Genomic DNA, 26372 nt, shown 5'->3' with positions numbered 1-26372 from the left:
TTTCTCTCCCTCTGTCCCTCTCCCCTGCTCTCTCTCTAAAAAAATAACAAAAATAACAAATATATTTTATTTATTTTATTGAAAGTGGTCCTTTTGAGAAACAGTGCTCTAAACATTTTGAACGTTTTCTCTAGGCATTGCCTCTGCCGTGCATTTCTTTGGATATTTTCAGTAGTCCACATCTTTTTCCTCTGGTCTTGGGTGTGTTATGGTCATCGCAGCAGACATTTTATTGCCTGCCCAGCGCCCGTGAAGCCTACCTCTGGTGACTGCCCCTCTGTTTTCCTTTCTGGAATGCAGTCTCGTGGAGCTGCCAAGCACAGTGCCCCGTCTCCCTCCACCCCCATTCCCTGGCCCCGGGCTGGACCGGGATCCACACCTCGTCAGGTGGACTCTCACTGGAACTTGAGGCTCGAAGGACAGGGACACAAAGACTGAAAATAGTTGACGCTGATTCATTCCAATGGTGGAGGCCCCAAACATCTCCTGCTTATTAGTTCCTGCGACTTTATTCCCTGGTTTTGCCTAGATTCTGTCCTTTCCAAAATGGCTGAGCAGCCATTGCCTTAATTCTGCGGGCTAGCCTTACCTTTCGGTGAATCCCTCTATTTTTGATAAGGTGAGTCAGAATTTGTTTGTTACCCACAACCATTGTTGGAGCCGTAAGAGTAAAGTCTGGTAAAAAAGGTTAGTGATAATGCCAGGAAGGTTTGTCTGGAGTCAACAAAAGAATGTGGAAATAAAGTCGTATGAATAGCATTCATTGGGTCTCCTCATCTGGCTCTTCATTCTCTAAACACTATTTAAAAAAAATTTTTTTTTTACATTTATTTATTTTTGAGAGACAAAGTAAGACAGAGTGTAAGCAGAGGAGGGGCAGAGAGAGAAGGAACATGGAATCCGAAACAGGCTCCAGGCTCTGAGCAAGCATTCAGCACAGAGCTCAATGCGGGGCTCGAACCCACAAACCGTGAGATCATGACCTAAGCCGAAGTTGGACACTTAACTGACTGAGCCACCCAGGCGCCCCTCTCTAAACACTATTGAAAGAAACTGTGGAGCTCCGCGGCCTTAGCACCAAATAGAGCTGATCCTCTGACTTAACAGCTGTGTGTGACCTTGAACATGTTACTTAAACTATCCAAGCCTGTTTCCGTATAGGTAAGTTGAAGATGGTAATAGAATATACCACGTGGTATTGTTGTGAAGATTAAATGAGACAAGATACATAAAACTTAGAGTAAATACTTAAAATATAAGGTGTTGTTATTACAATTTTGATATGTACTATGAGACAGTCATTGGGCTATGTGGTGGGAGTGCAAAAGTAGTAAGAGAAGAGAAATCAAATCCACCCAAATTTTTCTTGGATAAAACATTGACTTTGAAGAAGTACATTGATAATCCGCTTCAAGTGGAAAGCGAGGAATTAAGCATCTCCAGGGAAATGCTTACTTAAAGGTCAAGTGAGGATGGGAAGAGAATTAGCCAAAGAATGACAGATTGGAGGGTTTAGAGTGAAAAGTGATGTAATATGACATGGTCTGTGTGAAGTTAGGGGACAGTTGTTATCTGTGGTTTATTTCTGGAGTTCTGTATGGGATTATGGAACTAAGGCATGGCACCCAGTCTATAATTTATATTATACTCAGAAAACAGACCCTTGAAACGGAGTTTGGGGATTGGGTTGTGTATATATGCAAGAAGCACAGAGATCACTTGCATGGTAGGGGAAAAAGGGACATGGATAATTCATCACGCAGTGGCATCATGCCTACCCAAGTTATCACTGCCTGACAGCAAGCGGTGAAGTGCAGGTGAAGGGCAAGGCGTGGAGAGATCAAGTGGCTGTGGGACTTAATTGCTATAGCGATAGTAGTGTTTGTAAGGATCCTGAAGTCACCTGGCTCCCTCTGAGAACCCTAGACAGTCTGAGAGAAATGAAAAGCTTTAAAGATAAAAACACACACAGGGAACCAGAAGGCCTCCATGACAGCTTTGGGGGAACCCTTCCTTTTTTGTGACTGCAGGGTTGATATGGCTGAGGGGTAAAGGGTGAAGAGGTATGAAGACAAATGCTTACACCTGCTAGGCTTACTCTGGGGTAAGGGCAGTGCTGGGGCTGGAGTGGGACACTCCTAGCGCAGGAGGCGCTAGGCGGAGACGCAGTTGGCTTGAAGACTTGGGCAGACAGGGACCAGGCTGAGAACTCTGAATCTGTAAATTCCCCTTAACTCCCCTGCCAGCTGAGGAGACCCCACCTCTCTCTGAGGGAACAAACCTTCCTCTTCTAAAAAAGGAACAAGATTTCCTCTTATACCTTGTCTCCCAAACTAATGTCGTCACTCATTGCCTCCAGGTCTGTAACAAGAGTTAAAGACAAGAAAGCCCTGATGGAGAGGCAACCAAGGCTGGTCTGGGGAGAGAGAGTTTATATTAGCCACCAGAAGTCACTGATCAGTGTTGACATGAGTCTGGGAAGCAACTGTGAGCATGGATTGTAAAGGCATTAGACTAAAAATGACACTATTTAAGGCTCTTTTGGTCTGAATTATTAACATTGGAGCACTCTTCTGGGATTCTACATTGGCTTTAGTGGGCTACATTGGCTAACCAAAATCCGGGCTCAGCAGCCACGGTGAGACAGATTGTATTTTCTGAAGCATTTGGAATATATATCCTGTCTCATGCTTAGCCCTAAGGCTAAGTCAGTTCTCTTGCTATCACAGTGTAGTTTGGAGGACTATCGGTCATTCTGATACCCCACAGAGGATGGAATTATGCTAATGGGACTTGGTCAGGAGCTGGCAAACTGCTTTGATGTGTTACCAAGAAACAAGTATGCCTTAGGAAAATAGGGTCTGGAATAAGAAATGGTTGTGCAGTAGTAGGTCTGGCTGAGATCCCAGCAGAACGAGCGGTAGGAGAAAATTTCTTTGGGAAAAGAAACTCCAATATGATAAAAATAAAATTTTATTTTCTCATTTTTTATAAAATAATACATGCTTCGTATGAAAAACTTTTTAAAAATGTAAATGTTTATTTATTTTGAGAGAGAGAGACAGATTGTAAGTGAGGGAGGGACAGAGAGAGAGGGAGACACAGAATCGGAAGCAGGCTCCAGGCTCCCGCTGTCAGCACAGAGCCCGAGGCGGGGCTCGAACTCAGGAACTGTTAGGTCGTGATCTGAGCCCAAGTCAGATGCTTAACTGACTAAGCCACTCAAGCACGCCCCCTCCCTGCCTCTTATGAAAATTTTAAAAATACAAGTAAGGAAAAAGAAGAAAATAAATAAACTATACCCTTACAACCCATATTACTGTGGATTCTATTTTGGTGTATCTCCTCTCAGCGTTTTTTTTTAATGCATATAAATGTCTTTTTCTTCAGAAGAGCAGATTATACAGGACATAGAATTTTATAACTTACATTTTCCATTAAGTATGTTAAAAGCACTTCCTCATTCTTCAGTTAAATGATATTTAAACGTTATTTTAAATACCTGTTTCATGATTTGTTGTATGGATATCTCATGGTTTACTGAATTTCTTAGCTGTGGATAGTTAGATTGTTTTCAGTCTTTAGCTATTATAATAGGTTTTGCTGATCAACACATTAAAATTTTTATTCTATTAAACTAAAACCACACCTATAAAAGAAAGAAAACTGTGACCTGAAAAGCAATATATCTTTAAATAAAAAATTTATGTGGAAATAAGACATATATTTTATTTAAAAAAATTTTAAAAATGTTTTATTTATTTTTGAGAGAGAGAGAGAGAGAGAGAGAGCGTGAGCAGGGGAGGGTCAGAGAGAGAGGGAGACACAGAATCTGAAGACAGGCTCCAGGCTCTGAGCTAGAGGTCAGCACAGAGCCTGATGCGGGGCTCGAACCCACAAACCATGCATGAGATCATGACCTGGACTGAAGTCGGACGGTTAATGGACTGAACGCCCCCAGGCGCCCCTATCCTTGTATTTTAAGTTGGGGAGGAGAAGGGTAAAGTGTGCATCTGTCCTTACAATAATGCAAAACTTACTGAACGTAATACTTTTGTGATTTAGGTGATTAGTTCAGTTCCATATCCTACTGCTTTCAGCAATGTCTGGGTCATAATTACATGTAAAACCCACAGTTTGTGTAGATTTCCTTTTTTTTTTTTTTCATAAGAGCTGATGAATATCAAATAACACCTCTACCATGACATTTTGGTTTTGGTTAATTCTGCCTAAGAACATCTTTCCTAATAGTGGCCTTCTATATTAATCATGATTTTTATTTTCCATATTTTATGACGTTTGACATCTTGGAAGCCTTGCTGGCCGGGGAGAGACTGCCCCTCCCAGAGCCAGCTGGTTCCTAGACCCCCAACAGCTCCCTGGTGAGCGTCATTTTCATATGCACATTAACCTGTCCAAAGTCTGACTGCCCAGCTACTTCCTTTCTTTAATTCACAGTGCAAACCAGTGGTTCCTCTGCCCTAAATCTGGCACTGGGCACTGGAGACCACCCCTACAGCTTAGAACCCTGGGAATTATTCAAACTACTCAATCTTAAACTTGTTCACACCTGTCAGTCCAGCCTCACCCATTTCTTCCTCCAGAAACCACAATAAAGGTGCTGGGTCATCCTTTCTCCTTTGCCCCTCTGCCTCCAGGGGCTTTCCCTTGCGGCCCTGTGTGGTGTGGTGGCCTGTCCCTCACCTCCCACCTTGGGAAGCGTAAGGAATAAACTCTGCTTTCAAAGGCAATTGTCTCTGTGTCTGTCACCACCATACTTGACCAAAACAAATCCCTAGTACATCTTAGAACACTTATCTTCTCTCCTTAACCATAAACGTTCTAAAGCTGCCTGAGGTCTTAATTCTATCCCCTTCCTGAGCCTTTCCCGGTTTATGGCAACATTTGTGCAAGGGCTGGTGTGCATCTGAGGTGAGGGTTTAGGTTGCCCAAGCCCTCAAGTTCTATACATTGTGTGCATGGAGTTCCCCTCCCCCTGCACCCCCCCCCCTTGCCCCCAATAATACAGAATGCCCTTTGGGTATTAGAGTTTGGGTTTTGCTTTTTGTTTTTAACTGGTTCTTCATGGTCTTGTACAAAAGAAGAAAACAATCCATTATTTTGCTTCATAATCTTTGAATAGCAGTATGAAACCAGAGGGCCCCTGGATTTTAAATGACAAAAATTTATCTATAGCAAATGTAAATTTTACCACGTGAGATTCTTTCCCCAAAGCCCAGTAATTGGCCATGTAAAAGATGTTAACCAAATCCTCCATTTGATCTCCACAGCTATGGCAGCTGAAAAATAACTCCTGCTGAGAAACAGAAAAATACCCGCAAACAATGAGAGGAGGAAACACAGGCACTTCTAGGAAAACCTGTGATTCACTAGAAATGAATAAATCAAACAGAAATAGAACCTGAGGGCTTATGTACATATTAAAAAAGACTCCCCCCCCCCTGACAAATAAGCTTGGTAGGTTTTTAAAAACGACTTATATGATAAAATGCTGGATTGAGAACATGTAGAAAATTAACTCAAACATTAAATGTGCACCGAGTAGCACATTTACACACTGCAGGCTCAGAACAAAAATTGCAAAAGTTCTTAATAACATATTGTAATAACACAATAAAGCCTGTTGTACTGAGGAATGGTAGAGTGACCGTGCCTTAATTCTTGTTTTGTCGTCAGTTGGTGGGAATAGAGTATTCCCTTCCCTTTCCAGAACCCCCTCCATCAGTGAAATCAAAGAACTGGACTGGCTGGATTCTTCCAGTTCTAAAATTCTGACATACTAATAATTTACTTGAGATTTTCTCTGTGATGATTCCAAGCCCATCATTAGATCTCAAATTAGAAAACTCCCCGGTAGAGACCCTTTGTCTTAATTTATTAGCAGTACCAAACACTTCTGGTATATGTCAAAATATAGATGCATGCATTTACAATTTATAATAAAGAAATGAAAAAAAGATGGTGGGAGCCCACCATTTTGGTAGGCTCTGAATCGTTCTTCACTATGAGAGTGACAGTTGACACTGGCAAGTTCAATCCTAGTTCTGGTTGAATCTAAACCCCTTATTTTGCTTGTGGAATACTCAGTAGGAATATGGGCTTTTGCTGGGAGCCACGTCGGCCTTGCTGGATGACACAGTCACAGCAAGGAAGTGGCAGACGTTTGCACAGCTCCTGCCATGAAGCAAACTGGTATCTCCTTCTCCCACTGGCTCATATTGGGACTGGATCTGCTGTTATTGATTAGGCCTCATGATGTTCCAAGTCAGACTGATATTTCCCACACAGATTCCTCATGGGAAGAAGCATATTCCCACCTCTACAAAGAAGAATGTAGACTGCTGATCTTTGTCAAAAGGCTCTTCTAATGAGCCTCACAAACCTAAGACATAGATAATAAAGGGGGTTAAAGAACACAAGAGTTACTATTAACTCTGGTCCGGAGAAAAAGAGCCTAACTTAGAGATAAGAAACAAACAAGAGCCGGACATAAGTTACTGCACATACCTTTGCTAATTGGTGCCACAAATACCTTCCCTTACACTGATACCCATTATGAGGATGGATAAGAGTAGTTAAACTCATACAAAGGCCAGCACATCTAGGATCCCTATGGTGCTTACATCTTCAACATCAAATAACAACGTTGACAAAAGTAACTTACTAACCAGCACAAATATATTCTTCCTTTTGTGAACCAGACAGAATGACTCCTAGCCTAGTCTATGCCTGAATCTTAGCGTTACTGATATAAACAAATGTGTTTGCTATCTGTTTCTCACTGAGAACACCCTGCTATCTTCTTAGTTGTAAGATTTACTACCAGTTTAAACAAATGTGTATGTTATCTGCTTTTCACTGAGAATGTCCTGTTATCCTATTATTGTAAAAATTAACTACCTCACTGAAATTAGAGTAATTCTGCAAAAATGCCTCTGTAAAACCTGTTTCTGTACACTTTTAAAAACATCTTATCACTGAGAATGATTTGTAGTAAAAATTCTACTCTTTTGATGTTATGTTAACTCTTGATCTATAAAGAGACAAAAACTGACAGAGCAGAGATGCCTGCCTGGTGATCAGAAAGAAGCTGAGGCTCTCACACTCTTTTGCCGTCACTGTCCATTTTTTTCAGCCCTGGACCTGCTGGAGCCGGACTCCAGCAGGCTTTCGAGTTAAATAACAAGGTTTAGATCCCAGCCCTGTCACATACTACCTGTGCTCCTGCAGACAAAATATTCCATTTTTTGAAGGGACAGTGTCATCCTCTCTAAAATGGAGCAGAAATGCCTACTTTGGAGAGTTAACTGAGGTTTCAATGAGATAATGTATGTAGAGCACTCAATTGTGCTTTGTACTTACTGAAAAGCGCTCAGAAAGGAGTTCCTCTTATGCTACATTGCCTTCTTGGATCTCAATTCTGTGCTCTTGTGATCTTGTGAGGTTAGGAAAAGTGAAGAAAAAATGAGATACGATTTATAATAATATAAAGGAAGCTGTGGGGGGATGGAGCATCTAGTTATATATAGAAAGATGAACTGTTTTGCAAATGTAGAGAGTAGATCTTCATAGAGTTTACAAAGGCAGGGAAATTAACTTAAGAAATGACAGACTAAAAAATTTCAGTGTCAGATTACGATGGAACATGGCATTTTGACTGTATAAAGCTTTCATACCACAGACATTTTGATAAGCAGATGACAAAGGCTGTGACTATTACTTGGGTGATAACAGCAGAAAACAACCAGGGGCTTCACACCTTTGTCATCATCCTGGAGAATAAAATGAAATACATTCAAGGCCATTAGTTTTTTTTTCTGCTTGGAGTAGACATTTGTCTTTTTTCCCTGTCTTTTAGGAGTTCAACTCTGTTTTGCAAGAGCATCCCACTCATGTTACAAGTCTTGATGGGAGGAGACATCCACCTTCCATGTCGGAAGTCAAAGGGAACATTTTCTCTTTTCCAACCTGCACACACAGCCAGGGCCAGCCCTGGAACTGAGCTCAGCAGACTGGACACATCTCTCAGACTCTGGCTTCTCTCAGAGATACGGTGGCATGTGGGCTAGGCTCTTCTTGCTGGACTATCTATTTCGAGGCTCAGTTGTGAGCTCTCCCTTCCCTAAATGCTTTGCATGGCAACGGCTTCCCAGTAAAGCCCCTTTTTTTTTGCTGAAGAAAACCTGTTTCGTTTGGTTTGCCCCAGAAGCAGACTCTGAGGAAAGACTTGGAAAGCAAGTAGTTTATTTTGGGGGGGGGGGGGGGAAACACTGATTAGGAGGGAAGAGAGGCAGCTGATACACGGTGTACAATCACAGATGCCACTCTGGGCCCCTGTAATGACTCCCCAGAGGAACTCTGAGAATCTGTGGGAGCATGGGTCTTTGAGTTAGCTTGCTTACTCAAGGGGGTGGGCACTAGGGCCATGATGCACTGACTTCTGTTAGTTCTAGCTTGGGGGCCACTCAGGGGCTGCTCCCTGTCCCACGTGTCCTGCTGCCCTTGGCAGGGACTTCGCCTGCTCTGGGGAAAGCCTCCAGTTAAGAGATGCAGCCAGGGGCAGATGACTCCTGGCTGTAGCACACAGAGGGGATTTAGGAAAGGTGCTGAGAACAGTCAGTCCCAGGTCCTTGAGAATCAGAACCAGGACTGTCAGATGCCAAGCCAGCCACTCCAGGGTCAGTAATGCCAATGTCACCTGCCTCTCTGACACGTCCATGTTTCTAATAGTCTCAGACCCCCAGGTGCCCCTCCATCCAGATTCCTGGATCTTGGCAAAAACGGCCAGGCAGCTACGTGCTGGTGGCTAGGGAGTAGAGAGGGGAAAGGCTCTCTTTGACCTGATTTCCACAGTGGGAGGAAGAGCACTGAATCCTACCTAGATTGTCCTAAAATTGGGAGGAGTGGGGGGTGGGTAAGCCATGAAGGAAAAACTCCAATGAATATTCATCACAGCTGTCACTTTGGATCCTGAGGGTGCCAGCTGAGAGGGGTTTAGAACATAATGAAATAGAGTTGATCATGGGAGCATTCTTCCATGATATGTGATTGAACACCTTTGGCAATGACCCTTGGAAATGATAGTTCTTAAACATTTGAAGAAAAGCAAGGCCCACAACAAACGAAGTAGAAATTCTACAACTGCTGTGGCAGACAGTGGAAAAGTAGGTCAGAAGAAGAGAAGAGCGTGTGCTGGAATGGACATATAATTGAAAGCCAGAAAGCCCGTTCAGGGGAGGGGCCTAGAGAGCAGTCCATTTATCAACATATTAAAGAATGCTCTGGTGAGAGGGCACCAGATTCACTGAGAGTCTCTTTGGTTGTTGTCCCTGTAGTATAGGGCTGACGATAGAACTGGGCTTCCTGATAAGAAGAGGATAAAAGGACTCCAAAATAGTAAAGACCAGCAGGTCTTTAATCATCAGAAGCAATGAGGCTACAAAACTGAAGTGTCATGGGGGTGGGTGGCTCTGATGTTTAAGAAGCCTACAGGTCTGGTTAAGAGACGTGCTCCCCGGGAGAAAGACAGATGGGCAGGCAGTAAAGGTACTGCTTAACTTAAACCACTGAGAGAAATCAAGGATGGATGATAAAAGGGTTGAATGTGGCCGGACCTAAAAGTCACAATCCTTCGCTTAGTTTTCAGACATGAGCTTTTAAAGACCCCCATACCCTGAATTTAAAGAGCCATGTCTCCAGAAGGAAGGACAGTGCAAGACCATGACAAGTAGATATGGTAATGGTTCCTCTAGTCCTTTCCCAGAGAGACTCATGGCCATTTGCTCAGATAACCAACCACTGGGGAAAAGGGAATAACTAAACATTTCAAAAACTCTTGGGCACAGAGTACATGTTGACATTGCTATCTGAGAACCCAAAGCAATTTTGTGGACCACTGTTATAGTGGGGGCAAATGGGAGGCCAGGTAATCGAGTCTTGGCCCAGGTCTATCTTCTAGTAGGTCAGCTGGGTCTATAGACCAACCAGTGGCCATTTCCCTGGTCCCTTAATTGATACATGGCAGAACCTCTACATTGGCCCCTTGGCCTGAAAGATAAGAGCACCACAGTGAGAATGCCCTGAAGTTTCTCATCCCCTGCCCCCTGCCCCAGCCCAGTCAGTATTACATCCTCATGGGAAATAGCACAGGCCCATGTTACCCTAAATGATGTAGGGGATAGTGGCCCTCATGCATCTCTGTTCAATTCACAGATTTGGTCTCTCCAAAATCTAAGCGGATCTAGGAGGATTACAGAAGATTACCACCAATCAATCAGGTAATATCTTGAACTGACGCTGTTGTGCCAGATGCGGGCATGTACACAAAACCTTAGGCACACAGATAGTGGTGAATGAACACTGATGTGAATGAACACTGAAGAGCACTGATGAATGTGTTCTTTTCCATTCCTGAGAAGAGGATTAGAACACTTTGCATTCCACCAGGAGTGGGCAATGGTATACATTCATGGTCTGTGAATGCTCTTACCTCGAGTCTCTGCTCTTTCCACATGAAGTGGAAGGCTAAGTGTATGGCCCAAAGCTCTGCTCATTGTGGCTGCTTCCCTTCACTGCTCTGTTTCAGGGCTGTCCCTGAACTGGTTACAGCGCAGCCCCTGCACCCCTTTACCAGTTGGTCATAAAGGAGCTCTACTCCATACTGCTTTGGGTGTGAACTGAAAGAGGGGAACTTGATAAACCCAACCAGAATGCATTCCTCTGCATTATATTAATGGATTTCTGTCACCTCAACTCTGTTTAACATTGGTCACTATAGGGTATTACTGGAGAAACCCAAATTGCCTGAAGTGGCATACTGTAAATCCAGAATCTTGGGTGAAGTTATCTGTATCAGTCTAGGTTCAGCCAGAGAAACAGAATCAGTGGGAGCTATATATTAAATGATTTATTCCACAGAATTGGCTTATGTGATTGTGGGGGCTGGCAAGGCAAGTACAAAATTTATAAGGCAGATTTTCAGAAATGGCAGGTCAAATATCTTGAGTAAGAGCCTTATTTGCTGTCCACAGGTAGAGTTTCTTCCTCATGAAAGCCTCAGTTCTGCTCTTAAAAGCATTTCAAGTGATTTAATGAGGCTTATCCAGGTTATCCATAATCTCCTTCAGTGAAAGTCAACAGGATTGTAGGCTTTAATTACATCTACAAAATACCTAGAAACACCTAGATTAGTGTTTGATTAAATAACTGTAGGACTACAGCTCAACCAAGTTGATACATAAAGTGACCATCACAGTACCTATAACATTAAATCCAATCTCATTAAAAAGTCAAATTTGTAATGTATAGCATGATGACTATAGTGAAGATAACTTTATTGCATTTTTGAAAGTTGCTAAGAGAGCAAAGTTCTCATCACAAGAAAAAAAAATTCTGTAGCTATGTTTGGTGACACATGTTATCTAGACTATGGTGGTGATCATTTCTCAGTATATGCAAATATCTAATCGTTATGTTGTACACCTGGAAATAATACATTGTATGTCATTTATACCTAAATAAAAAAATCAAATACGAGTCCTTTTCATTTCCTTAAAAAATACTTCAGTTTTTCTTGTTTTTATTTAAATTCCAGTTAACATATGGTGTAATATTAGTTTCAGGCATAGAATTTAATGATTCAGGACTTCATACCTCTATTTGACACTGGCCACAGCAGCACTGCTTACTAAATATGTCTCCTGAAGCAAGGGAAACAAAGCCAAAATAAACTATTGGAACTTCATCAAAATAACAGGTTTCTTCAAAACAAAGGAAACAGTCAACAAAACTAAAAGGCAACCTATGGAATGGGTGAAGATATTTACAAAAGATATATCTGAAAAAGAGTTAGAATCCAAAATATACAAAGAAGTTATAAAACTCAACACCCAAAATAATAATGCAGTTAAGAAATGGGCAGTTAAGGGGCAGCTGGGTGGCACAGTTGGTTAAGCATCCGACTCTTGATCTTGGCTCAGGTCATGATCTCATGGTTCGTTGAGTTCAAGCCCGGCATCGGGCTCTGTCTCTACTTGGAATTCTGGCTCTACTTCTCTCTGACCTTCCCTGCTTGTGCTCTCTCTCTCTTTTTCAAAATAAGTAAACTTAAAAAAAATTAAAGAAAGAAATGGGCAGAAGATGTACATCGACATTTTTCCAAAGAAGACATCCAGACGGCCAAGAGACATGAAAAGATACTCAACATCACTCATCATCAGGGAAATACAAATCAAAACTACAATGAGATATCACCTCACACCTGTCAGAATGCTTAAAATTAACACAGTAAACAACAGATATTGGTGAGGATGTGGAGAAAGGGGAACCCTCTTGCACTCTTTGTGGGAATGTAAACTGGTGCAGTCACTCTGGAAAATAGTATGGAGGTTTCTCAAAAAGTTAAAAATAGAATTGCCATATGACCCAGCAATTGCACTACTAGGTATTTGCCCAAGAGATTAAAAAAAAAAAGACTTTCTTTTTTAAATACAGTTTTAGGTTCATAGCAAAATTAAGAGGAAGGTATAAAAGTTTCCCATATTCTCCTGCCCTTATACATGTATAATTTCCCCCTAATTATCAATATCTGACACCAGAATGGTACATTTGTTACATCTAATGAACCTACATTGACACATCATAATCACCAAAAGTCTATGGTTTACATTAGGATTCATTCATGGTGTACATTCTATGGGTTTGGACAAATGTATAATGACATGTATCCATCATTATGGTATCAGACAGATTATTTTCACTGCCCTAAACATACTCTGGGTTCTGTGTATTCATCTCCATCCCCCTCCCCAAACTCTGGTAACCAGTGATATTTTACTATCTCTACTTCTTTGTCTTTCCAGAATATCATATAGTTGGTATCATACAGTATGCAGCTTTTGCAGATTGATTTCTTTCACCTAGTAATATGCATTTAAGTTTCCTTCATGTCTTTGCATGGCTTGATAGCTCATTTACTTTAGTGCTGCATAATATTCCATTGTCTAATGTACCACAGTTGATTTATCCAGTCACCTACTGCAGGACATCTTGGGTGCTTCCAAGTTTTGGCAAATTATGAATAAAACTGCTATAAACATTCATGTGCATGTTTTGTATGGGTATAAGTTATTCCTTTGGGTAAAAACCAAAGAGCATGATTACTGGATCATATGGTAAGAGTATGTTTAGTTTGGTAGGAAATAGCCAAACTGCTGCACCATTTTTCATTCCCATCAGCAAGAAATGAGAGTTCCTTTGCTCTGCATCCTCACCAGCATTTGGCGTTGTTAGTGTTTCAGATTTTGGTCATTCTGATAGGTGTGTTGTGGTTGAGTCGTTTTCTGACCAGAAAGGTTTTAGGTGTTTCTATTACTTTGTGAGTTATTTGGGAACTCTTTTGAATAAAGAGTTCACCAATACCACAACAAATAAAACTGAACGTTACCCAGTACTGTGCAGGGCACTTCGGATTTTACTTGTATTGTGTCCGTACTATTGTTTCCCTTTTTTATTTTTTAGGAAAGGGAGGTTTAGGGAAGTTGCCTAAATTCATTCAGCTGGAGTTCAGTCTAGGTCTGATTGGGTTCAAGTCTGTGGCTTTTTATTTTAGAATGGTTTTAGATTTATGGAAAAGTTGCAAAGATATGCAGAGAATTCCTGTATTCCCAGTGCTAGGAACTGAATGTTGTGTCCCAGACTTCATATGTTCAACCACACTGGGAGGTGTGACCCTTGGAAGGTGATCGGGTCATGAGGGTGGAGCCCTAATGCATTGAATTAGTGCCCTTGTAAAAGAGAACCCGGAGAACTCCCTTACTACCCCTTCCACAATGTGAGAGCACAGTGAGAATCGGCTCTCAGTGAAGCAGGAAGTGGGCCATCACCAGACACTGAATTTTCCAGCACCTTGATCTTGGACTTACAAGTCTCCAGAACTGTAAGAAATAAATGTTTTTGTTCAAGCCACCCAGACTATGATATTTTTGTTATAGCAGCCTGAATGGACTTGCATATTCAGTTTCCCCTAATATTAACATCCTATGTGACTATGGTACATTTGCTAAAACTATGAGTTTAACATTGGTACATTACTATTTACTAAGCTCTAGACTTTGTTCAGATTTCATCAGTTTTTTCACTAATGTCCTTTTTCTATCTCAGGACCCAATCTGAAATACCAAATTGCATTAGCAAAGCTTACAGTTCTGTGGTGCCGGGGTGGCTCAATCAGTTGAACGGCTGACTTCAGGTCAGGTCATGATCTCACAGTTTGTGAGTTTGAGCCCTGCATTGTGCTCTCTGCTGTCAGGGCAGAGCGTGCTTTGGGTTCTCTGTCTCCTCTCTACCCCTCCCCTGCTTGTGCTCTCTGTCTCTCTCAAAAATAAATAAATAAATAATTATAATAAAAAAACTTACAGTTTTAATCGTTTCACTTGGACTGCCGTACAGAGAAGTTTATAAACCTACAAAAAGGCATGCACTTCCATAATTGTTCTAGGGGTCTGGGCGACACAGCTTAATAATGGAATTGTTCAGGTTGAACATTTTTGTTTTCCTTGAATATGCTTAACTGTTTTGCTTTTTAGGTAAACATTGACTTTGGTATGTGACCTAAAAACGCAGAAACTTTTCCTTAATGCTTTTTCTAATAGGTCTCAGTAACACTGTTTTAGTTTTAGTTTTTGGTTTTTTAGTTTTTCATGGTTAGCTCCCTAGTAATCATGTTAATGCTGCTTGAAACTTTGAAGTCCTCTTGTCCTGATGACTTCCTTCAATAGGACGTTAGTGACCTCTTCCTCTTCCTTTCCATTCCTGTTGCTATCAACTTATCCCATCCAGGAAAAGATTATTCCATATCTGAATTATTATAAGAACCCTTAAAGGCTCTTTTAACCTCTAGATTCTCTTCAGTTCCAAACCCATCTTTAATATCAAGACCAGACTGACCTTTTAAAATTGTTAGTTTCATCATATTATTCCCCTACCTAAAAAACTCCTAGGCTCTGCTTGATGATTTTGGGAGAAATAATCAAACTCTAAAATGTTATTAAAACCTTTCTCTATTCTTTTTTTTAATATTTTATTTATTTTTGATACAGAGAGAGACAGAGCATGAGAGGGGGAGGGGGAGAAAGAGAAGAAGAAACAGAACCGGAAGCAGGCTCCAGGCTCTGAGCTAGCTGTCAGCACAGAGCCTGACACAGGGCTCGAACCCACAAACGTGAGATCTGACCTGAGCTGAAGTCGGAGGCTTAACCGACTGAGCCACCCAGGCGCTCCTCTCTATTCTTTTTCCATACCATCATCTTACGACTTTCCCAAATGAACCCTTTACCCTAGCAAATCCACTCCTCTGAGTCCCCCTAGCACATTGTCACTGACTCAGAGCTCATGCGTATGAGACTACCCTTGTTTGTCCGTTGTCTTCCCTTTTCTGTGTCCAGATGTTTTCTATCTTTTAAAGAATGTTCAAGGTTTATCTGATGGCTCTCCAGGATGTATAAAGAGTAAGTCTCTTCAGGACCTCTACTATTTAAGTTTATCAATGTGTCCAAGTGAAGAAAGGAAGCTGATTTGTAGTTCTAATTATGACCTTCACAAGTCTTCTCATTTTGTTATTACCACCACCCACCTGTACACAGTCTCCGTCTGGGCAAAATTCTCTTGCCTTGTGCTCCCTGGGTGTACCTGGAACAAGGACAGAACTTCAAGAGACTTTCTGTAAAATAGAACAAAAGGAAATAAATACCAAGTTTCAAGAAGCCACAAATAGCCCAATTTACAAAATATAAATGACTCAATCTACCTTGAGTAGTACTCGTTAGGATTAAGATCAGATGTGTTGCCCAAAACCTCAAAGATTGGCTTAATGATATAGTTTGTTCATTCTTGTAAAAGAAGCCTACCAGTCTATCACCGGAGACTCAGATACTGACTTTTCTACTCCACCACCCTTGGCACAAGGACTCCACCCCAAGGTCATTTCACAATCTAATATGACTGCTGGAGCTCCAGCCATCTTGTACATGTTCCAGGGAGGGAAAAGAGAAAAGACCAAGTGACTGAATAGACCAAAGTATGGCCCCCTGTAAGAGCTCTCTTGGAACTTTTACCCAACAATTAATTTCCACTTACATTTGATTAGTCATATTTATTATTATTTTATTATTTTTTAATCCTTTTCAAGTTTTTATTTATTTTTTCTTTATAAAATGTTAATTTTGAAAGAGAGAGGGAGAGCATGAGATGGGGAGGGGTAGAGAAAGATGGAGACAGAGGAACGGGAGCCGAGTCTGAGCTGACAGCGGTGAGCCAGATGTGTGGCTTCAACTCACGAACCATTAGATCATGACTCTAGGCAAAGTCCCCAGGTGCCCCTCAAGTTTTTATTTAAATTACAGTTCATTAACATACAGTGCCCCTCAAGTTTTTATTTAAATTACAGTTCATTAACATACAGTGTAATCTCAGTTATAGAATTTAGTGATTCATCCATCACTTAATAAAACACTTCGTGCTCATCACAAGCGCCCTCCTTAACACTCATTACCCATTCAACCCATCCCTCGGCCCACCTCCCCTCCAGTAACTCTCAGTTTGCCCTCTGTAGTTAAGAGTCTGTTTCTTGGTTTGCCTCTCCTCCCCCCGCTCCATGTTCATGTTTTGTTACTTAAATTCTACATATGAGTGAAATCATATGGTATTTGTCTTTCTCTGACTTATATCACTTAGCATAATATTCTCTAGCTCATCCACATTGCTGCAAATGGCAACATTTCATTCTTTTTGATGGCTGAGTCATATTCCATTCTATATAAACCACATCTTCTTAATCCATTCATCAGTTGATGGGCATTTGGGCTCTTTTCATACTTTGGCTATTGATGATAATGCTGCTATAAACATTGGGATGCATGTAACCCTCCAAATCAGTATTTTTGTATCCTTTGGGTAAATACTTAATAGTGCAACTATCATAGGGTAGTTTTATTTTTAACTTTTTGAGGAAACTCCATACTGTTTTCCAGGGTGTGACTGGCTACATTTAGTTTCACCTTGCCATACTTAGCCTCGAGGGAAGCTGATCAATATAGTTTTTCATTAGACAAGATTGTTGTCTTGAATAAAATGGGGTTCTGTTAATAAGCACAAAGGGAAGAATGGGTGTTGGGTGGACAATTAGCCCTCTCTACCTCACGTTGCTTCTATGGCTGAGAGTCCCCATTCAGAAGATGTCCTTGAGCTACAAAGCTCAAAAATCACATTGCCTCTTTTGTACCTTGAACTTCTTTCCAGTCTCCATGTGGGGGTGTTGTCTTAGAACCCATTATGTCAGTGTTTCCTCAACCTCCTGGGCTGGCTCAACACAGAAGAGCCAAATATTTCTCTAGGTTTGTCTTTCTTGGTTTCAGTTTTTGGCCAGGGAGTCCCACCTCTTTTTAGGTGACTCTGAGTAAAACACAGTGTAGTGTATTGTGCTGTGGAGCTGTCCTCCAGGAGAGTAGATGGTAACTTTAATGGCTCCCAATAAAGCATGCATTGGGTACCTGGGTGGCTCAGTTGGTTAAGCAAGTGTCTGACTTTGGCTCAGGTCATGATCTCCTGGTTTGTTGGTTTGAGCCCCAGGTCAGGCTCTGTGCTGACAGCTCAGAGCCGAAGCCTGCTTTGGATTCTGTGTCTTCCCCCGCCACCCCCCCCCGCCCCTCCCCTGCTCACGCTGTCTCTCTGTCTCTCAAAAATAAATTTAAAAAATTAAAAAAAATAAAGCATGCATCTGGTACTTACCCCTATGTGATGCCTTCCCACATTGATTTTGGGTGTGGCCATGTGACACACTTTGGTCAGTGAGACATCAGTAAAAGTCAAGCCCGAGACCTGATACGTGCTTTTGCACTGAGGCTTGCCTACTTTGATCAGCTCTGGGTAAACAGTGCAGGCCATCTTGTCAGGGAGGCTGCATGGATGAGAACAGAGACATTCTAGCTGGCAGTCCCAGCTGATCTCCAGGCGTGTGAGTGAGGCCCTCTTGGATCTTCCAGCCCCAGAGAAGCTGCCAGATGATTATAGCCACGTGAGTCATTCTAGACAAAATACCAGAAGAACCACCCAGTTGCGCTCATGTACGAGATCATGAGTAAATAAATGGGTGCCGTTTTAATGCAGAAAGAAACCGTTGGATGAGCCATCTTGGATAGTGCTCAGAGATGTTGTGGCTTGGGCAAGGGGCGTGGATGGGTCATACCTGCTAACACAAGGCTGTGGTTTTAGAACACACACTCTGGTAAGCACTTGTTCTCATCCTTCAACATCCCTTTCTCCCTGGGGTTTTCGTTAGGGCCGTCAGTTACTCAGTTCTCACATGTGATTGCTTTGGCCACGATGTTTGGACTGGAAGAGGTAGGTGACCTAATTCAGACAATTGAAATCAGGTTTAGGATTTGTTCAAATTCTCTTTTCATCTAGAAGACAGGCTCTGCAGTTATGTATGATCTAAGGAAACTGGTTCAGCCCTCCTTTTTGGAAGGCCGAAGACACACTAAACAGACATTAGGAACATACTGATGTTTTGCTCTAAAGAAGCTCATAAAGGAGACCCTCATGTAGAGCTTGTGGGGATGTAAACTGGTCTTGCCATTCTGCAGAGAAATCTGGCCATAATAAATAAAAACAAATATACCTTTGACCCAGCAACATATACCTGCAGGGAAACTTTCTAGGGGACACAGATGATGATCTTCATCAGAGTAGTTTCTGGTAGCAGAGAATTAACATGAGTTGAAAGCTATGAGGATGGACAAGTAAAACATCATGGAATACTATGCAACATTCAAAGGTGATAATGTAGTTCAGCACAATGGCTGGCTGGAAGGTCATGGTGTTCATCTCCCCACAAAAACAAACAAAAAACCCAGTAAGTCAACAGCTACAAATTGGTGCAAACAGCTCTGGGGAAGCTCTGGACTACAATGAAGGAGCAGCAGAACTCTGCAGAGCTAAGAAACTGAGGATGGCTGCATAGAAAAGAGTAGGACACGTTTTACCTGTGTCATCCCCTCCCTCTTGTCCAAAACAACGCAGCGCCAAGAAGGAGCCCCCTGGAGGGATTTTACCCTATAGGGGGAAAAAGAGAGCAGAACCCTAGTAAGCCTCACTGCCCTTTCAGCCGTTGCTGCTGAGGACAGCCACAGCCCTCACCGATACCGAAGCCATCTGATGGGGCTGCCCAGAGGCCCGCTGGTCCCCCCACTGCTATGCTTCTTCCCCAGGGCTGGAGCTGTCACTGCACTGACATAATAAGGGCTAACCCACAGCTCATATTGTACTCAATGGTGTAAAGTGAAAAGCCTGTCCTTTAAGATCAGGAACAGGAAAAGGATGTCCACTCTCACCACTTCTACTTACCATAATATCGGAAGTCCTACTCATGGAAATTAGGCAAGGAAAAGAAATGAAAGACATCTAAATTGTAAAGGGAGAAGTAATATTATCTCTGTTTGCAGATGAGATTATTCTACATAAAGAAAACCCTAAGGACTCCACTAAAAATCTGTTAGAACTAACAAATGAATTTAGTTAAGTTGCATGATTTATAATCAACATATAAAAATCAGTTATAGGTTTCTATACACTTACAATGAACTATCTGAAAGAGAGAGAGAGGAATTCTATTTATGGTGGCATAAAGAACAATAAAATAGTTAGGAATAAAGTTAACCAGGCAAGTGAAAGAATTGTGCACTGAAAACTATAAGACAAATTGAAGAAGACACAAATAAATGGAAAAGATACCCCTGCACCTGGATTATAAGAATTAATAATGTCAACATGTCCACACTACTGAAAGCAATCTACAGATTCAATGCCACCCTTATCAAAATTCCAGTGAAATTTTTCAAAGAAAAAAAAAAACTATCGTAAACTTTTTATGGAGTCCTAAAAGATCCCAAATAGCCAAAGCAATACTGAGAAAGAAGAACAAAGCTAAAATATCACACTTCCTGATTTCAAACTGTTTTACAAAACTATCATCAAAACAGTATGGTTTTGGCATAAAAACAGACACACAAACTAGTGGTCAGAATTGAGAGTCCAGAAGACGTCTCTGCATATATTGTCAACTGATCTTTGACAAGGGTGACAAGAGTGCACAATGGGGAAATCTCTTTAATATGATATTGGGAAAACTGGGTATCCACACGCGAAGGAATGTAACTGAACCTGTATCTTATGCCACTCACAAAAATTAACTTGACTTAAAGACTGACATATAAGACCTGAAACCATAAAACTTGTAGAAGAAATCAGGGAAGAAGCTCTTTGACATTGGTCTTGTTAATGATTTCTTGGATAAGACAGCAAAACCACAGGCAACAAAAACCGAAAGAAAGAAGCAGGGGCACATTGAAGAGCTTCTGTACAGCCAAGGAAACTATGGGTAAATGGAAAAGGTAATATGGAAGGGGAGACAATATTTGAAAACCATCTCTCTCTCTCTTTCAAAATAAATAAACTTAAGACCATAATCAAGTACTGTATACTTGAAAGTGGCTGAGGGTAGATTTTAAGCCTTCTTGCCAACCACACAAAAAGAGTTAACAATATGAGGTGATGTACGCACTCATTACCTCGGCCTTGGTAATGACTTCACAATGTATATGCGTAGCACATCACGACATTGTACAATGTAAATAAGTACGGTTATACTGGCTAATTATTCCTCAAAAAAGTTGGGAAAAAAAAGATCACCGGTTCTAAAAATTAAACAAAAGTAATGATGTAAAATTTTTACCTAATAGTTAAGATCTATCCATGTTATTCTGTGTGAAAATGAGAAATAGGACAATACAATTTCCATTTTGAAATGACACATGCATGCACAAGAAACACTCTTTTTCAAGAATATACATATATGTCTGGCACATATTAAACACAGAAAGAGGATCCCATGGAGTAAAAGGAATGTGAAGAGAGCAGTGAAGGAGAGAAATTAAGAATATGTTCCAGACTGAATGTGCCAGGAATTGAGGTTATGATTAATTAAAAAATTTGAACCTGAGGCTAAAAAAATTCCATAGTGATTTACTACAACATGAATGATTGCAATTTGAGATAATTCGTAGATGTAATATACACTTGGATATGAGAGATTGCTCAAGTTGAAAGTCATCTCCATGTCATACTTTGAGACTTCCAAGAGTCTGCAATGTAATGGATTCTGGTTAAAATAATCTCTACTATTTTCCCCATGCAGTTAGTAAAGGAGAAACAATACGGGCTGACGAGAATATTTTTGTAGGATGGATGAAGAGGAAAGAAGAACATTTAATGTCAAAGGAGTTACCAACAATTGAAAAGTAACAATGTTAGCTTGAAGAAACAATTTTCTCTACTAGCGTCAGGGTGTAATTTGATGTCACAACGTGATCACCAAAAATACGAGAGGCCAAATGTCAAGAATTTTCCTGATGTTTTCCTTATGGCATTCTATTCTATTTTAGTCTCATGTATCAGCTATCCAAGATTTAATAGCTAGTGGAATGCACTTGCTGGAAAGAAATAAAAAAAATTGTATCTCACAACATTGCACATAGTGTAACAGAAATTTTTTTCATCAGTCTTAAATTCCTGTTCATAGGATTACAAAAGATAATGAGCTGTTATTTATTTATTTATTTTTTAGGATACTGCATTTTTCCCATTGGCAAGAAAATAATCAAGAATTGAGTATGAGTGATGAGATGCGGGTGTATCAGTGTGTTGAGATCTCTTAAAATTGATATTTAGGATTTTTAGCCTGTAAGGTTATTTGCATACTCGGAAATCAATTGTGGTCATATCTGAATATCTGAAAATTATGAATTTAGAAGTTTCTATATATATGAGTTTGTATCTATGAGTGAATTTCTCTTTGAATTATATCTTTTTCTCCCTTTTCATTGTTTTACTATTTTTCTTCTAAATTCTGTTTTATGGGAAATTTGTATTCTTTGGATTTATCACTGGTGCAGTATTAAAGAAAAAATCTCAGCCCTCATGAAGTTTATAGTCTAATAGATTAATGCTCATTAATTTAGGGTACAAACTGTTTGATATTGTAATGTAATAACACCAGGAAAATTATATTTATAAGGTGTTTTTGAACTTCGGTATAATTTTGTCCTTATGACATTTCTCCTAAACATAGCACATTTGACCGGTATAATGTGACTGGCTAGTGCATAGGTTGAAGTATAAATTGGGTCAGATCATGTCCCCAGACAAAACAAATGAGCGTCAGCTATAACAGGTTTAAGCTATAGAACACCACTGTCCCTGCTACACTACAGGGATTTTAAAAGGTTTTCTGAACTGAACAAGAGCGTTAAGCCCTGGGCCTGATATTTTTGTTACCTGGATACTAAGTACATTAGGATACCATTCTACCTTTTTCTCATTTTATTATAATGTCCACAATGTATAAGTATGTTCCTTCTAGCACAATCCTTTTTGTACTTCCATATAATCTTTCGATTTCTTCCCCATCCTCAAAGTCCTGCCCCTTTGAGCAACGGGTTCTATTTTTTTCTCTTTTTGAAGCGATCACTCTGTGATGCATCCTTGTTCCCTTCGGTCCTCTGAGGTTGGAGGCAGCCTGGATTTCTGGAGGCTCTTAGACGTTAAGGGCAGCTGTGGGTGGCAGACATCAGCGCCCGCTCTCTTTGCTCCACTGTGCAGAGGGAGGAATATTGAACAAGCTCTTGTCTCAAGCTTACCAGGAAATATCTGAGGTTGGACACCCAGGGCCAATATCACAGTGATTGCCAAAAGGGTTTCCCCTTAGGGAAGCCACTGTCACCAAATAAACATTATTAAGTGAGGTCTGTTGTGATGAGGCAATAGATAATTCTAAGCAAGCTACACATAAGCCACACCGTCTGGGGTTTTGAATTAATTCCTTCATTCCATAAACGTTTATTGAACACTTACTTGGTGTAGTACTCTTTGCTAGGCATTGAAAGGAATTTAATAATGAGAGGTGCCGTTTATTAATTTCCTCCTACATACAAAGTGCTCTGCATCCATTGTTTCTGATATTTACTCCTACAACACTATCTACCTATCGTTTATATATACACAAATATAATAATATATATTTACAAATATATAAATACACACATATACTTATAATATATACCACAACTATATATATATTAATGTTTATTTATTTATTTTGGGGGGAAGGGCAGAGAGAAAGGGGGCCAGAGAATCCCAAGCAGGCTCCCCACTATCCGCACAGAGCCTGAGGTGGGGCTTGATCTCACTACCTTGAGATCATGACCTGAGCTGAAATCAAGAGTCCAGGGCTTAACGGACTGAGCCAGCCAGGCACCCCAACACCAGAACAATATGACTGTCTCCATTTTAGAAACAAGAAAATTGAGGCAAGTGGGGAAACTGAAGGCCAAGGAGGTGAGGCGATAGCTTCACTGTGAGGGTTCTACGCATGCGCTGTCCCCCTGGGACGCCGCTCTGAAGCCTGGACCCCGGTCCTGATGTGCCTCCCTGGACATGGAAATAAAATTGAGTGCGCTCATAACTCTGAGGTGCACGGTGGAAACTCAGACGGGAGTGGTGGATGTTGCTGAGGTTTGGGGCTGTTAGTAAAGGCTAAAGGGAATAGCACAATTTAAAAAGGAGGCTGTGAATTTTGCCCTAAGGAAAATTTTCCAAATTTCCACTTTGTATTTTTATGTGCCTTCACAAATCCGTTCTGGAATAATGCAACGCAATGTACAAGTAAACATACCAATTAAATATAGTCAGTATTGGAATGCATGAAGCTGAGGCATGTACACTGTTTTTTTGTGAGTGAGATACTCTACATTAAATAGCTTCCCTCTAAATCAATGATAGGAGAATTCTTCATGTAGCTTGCAAATCCTAGGAAACATGCCAGTACTCAGGTGAAATCAGACCAGGGGTACATTTTTCAGAAGTCTTTCTAACGTCATTTTGTCTCAGGACATCTTCAAAGAAGTGAAAGCAGAATGTGGTTAACAGAAACCTAAGAGGACAGTAGACAGAAACAAATCTCTGTTGAGCTGTGTTTTCAAAAGAATCCCTTAAGGCCACCTTTCACTGCAGTTTCTGATGAAATTGAATCATGTGTTTAAATAGAAAAATACGTGATTGCTATTATTTATAGTGCTGGAAAAAAATCCTAGATTTGTATAATAGAAGAAAAGGGGTCAATCAATGAATACGGTCCCTGCTAAGGAAAGCTAAACCCCAGAGGCAAAGTTTTAAACTAATTTTTTGGCATACACTGATTTCCGTCCTGTGTCTTGAATGGTTCCCTCTAAAATATCAACTATATGTTAAAAATAAAACTCCATACAATACTCCTTAAATTACAGAAATGTTGTGAATTGTATGTAATATTCTTTCATCTTTTCTGCCTCTAGGGGGAAGTGTGTTTTCAACAATTCTGTCCCCAGAAGGTATTTTCTTTGTGGGCTGCAGTCTGCACAGGGATATTCTTTAATGTGACCTCAGGGCTGGCTTCACAAGGGAGAAGACCCTGTCTGTGAAAATCTGGAAGGCTCTTGCTTTAGAGATTGCCATGGGGGTTGTGAGGGAGATCATATAGACTATTACATCTGGTGGAGAAAATTTCCTTATAACATTTCTAACACATTTCAGAGAAGTACATGTCGAGATTCCTTATGTAATGCTGTCTTTCCTGGTGGTAGAGGAATTAACATATAGACACCACCTTCATTTCAAAGAGCTGGCAAACAAACAGTAGACTATAGAAAACTGGCCACCTTATTTTAAAGTTAAAAAAGTATAGTTTGTGGATATGGATGAAAACATTTCTAAATCCTACAAAAAGTCTATTTGTTTCTGTAATAATAATGTTTAGAGCTAACATTGCCTTTCATTTGGGTAATTTTCTTTTATTTTGCAGCACCTCCCTGTAACTTTGTTTTTATTCAGCAATCGTAGCCAGAATGCACTAAGTGAAAAGGTTAGCAATCTTTCCCCCCCCACTTGAGTGCTTCACAGAATTGAAAGGAACAATATTTAAAAACGGAGTCTAAGGGATGAGTTATTTCTATTTGTTTTCTTTCTCCCTTCTTCATCCATTTTTATGATTATAGTGCTGAAAATATTCTATTATAATTAATAATTATCTTAGTGTGCTCTATCTCCTCAAAACTTAGCTATATATAAAACATAATAGGTGGTAATGCTTATTTTCAATTCAATCTCAGGGATGAAGATGTACTTAAGTATGTAATTTCTATTCTTTGGCCTCAATTCATCATCTAGTGAGTGAAAGGTGTCAGGCTGGGTGACTTCTAAAATCTTTTCTAGTCCTAATATTGGAGAACTTCATGATAGCCAAGATATTTACACAGATTTTCAGCTACTTGAAAAAATTTTAATTTGATGGAAAGTAAACTTGTAATATTAAAATCCATATACTTAAATTACTTGGTGGGTTTTCCTATGATATGCATATTTTCAATTAAAATTTTTTCTTTAAAAATCCTAAGTTCAAGGGATGTCTGGGGTGGCTTATTAAGTGTTCGACTTTGGCCTAGGTCATGATCTCATGATTTGTGGGTTTGAGCCCCACATTGGGCTCTGTGCTGACAGCTTGGAGCCTGGAGCCTGCTTCAGATTCTGTGTGTGTGTGTGTGTGTGTGTGTGTGTGTGTGTCTCTCTCTCTCTCTGTCCCTCCCCAGCTCACGCCATCTCTATCAGAAATAAACATTAAAAAAATTTAAAAAATAAACTAATTTCTATAAAACAAATAAGTCCTGGGGAGGTAATGTATAGCATGTTGACTATAGTTAAGACTGCATTGCATATTTGAAAGTTGCAAAGAGATCTTAAACATTCTCATTACAAGAAAAATATTTTTGTAACTATGCACGATGCAAGTTAACGACTTATTGTGGTGACCGTTTCCCATTATATATAAGTAGGGAATCATTATGTTGTATATAAGTTATACAACATAATACATATTATGAGACTAATATAATGTTATGTATCAATTATACCCCAATTAAAAAAATCCTAATTTCTGCTCATTGGAAAATTTTAAGGGGTGCTTTGAACACCAGTAAGGGCAGTAACGCAGGCTTTGTTAGTTTGTCAATGCCCTGGGGTGACAGGTTGGAAGCTGAGAGCTCTGATCCAAAGGCCACCAAGAGGCTATGTTACTCACCCAAACAGAAGCGTATTACCCTGGACATGACCCTTGGCCGCGGCTGGGGCAGAGGGGTTCACGCCCGGTGCCGCTGAAACCCCAGACTCTCCTAATAAGCGCACACCACACAGTGTGCAGAATCGTATCG

The 26372-nt window shown here is 40.5% G+C and overlaps 1 long non-coding RNA gene across 3 annotated transcripts; it reads right to left on the bottom strand.

Moving 5' to 3' along the window:
* On the bottom strand, positions 1–26372 carry LOC115293893. Of its 3 annotated transcripts, none has more exons than XR_003909661.1 (5): positions 26243–26372; positions 18263–18426; positions 17806–18101; positions 15653–15739; positions 1–35 (listed from the first exon to the last, which is right to left on the bottom strand). It is a non-coding gene; the product is annotated as an uncharacterized LOC115293893 (long non-coding RNA). The 3 variants fall into 3 exon arrangements; XR_003909659.1 differs by lacking the exon at positions 1–35 and adding an exon at positions 11590–11720; XR_003909660.1 differs by lacking the exon at positions 1–35 and adding an exon at positions 11590–11720 and having other exon boundaries at positions 17806–17974.

The sequence above is a fragment of the Suricata suricatta genome, chromosome 6 (assembly GCF_006229205.1).
Source record: "Suricata suricatta isolate VVHF042 chromosome 6, meerkat_22Aug2017_6uvM2_HiC, whole genome shotgun sequence".
NCBI lineage: Eukaryota > Metazoa > Chordata > Mammalia > Carnivora > Herpestidae > Suricata > Suricata suricatta.
Note: the sequence above shows the minus strand (reverse complement) of the source record. Positions and strands in the feature narration are given on the sequence as shown.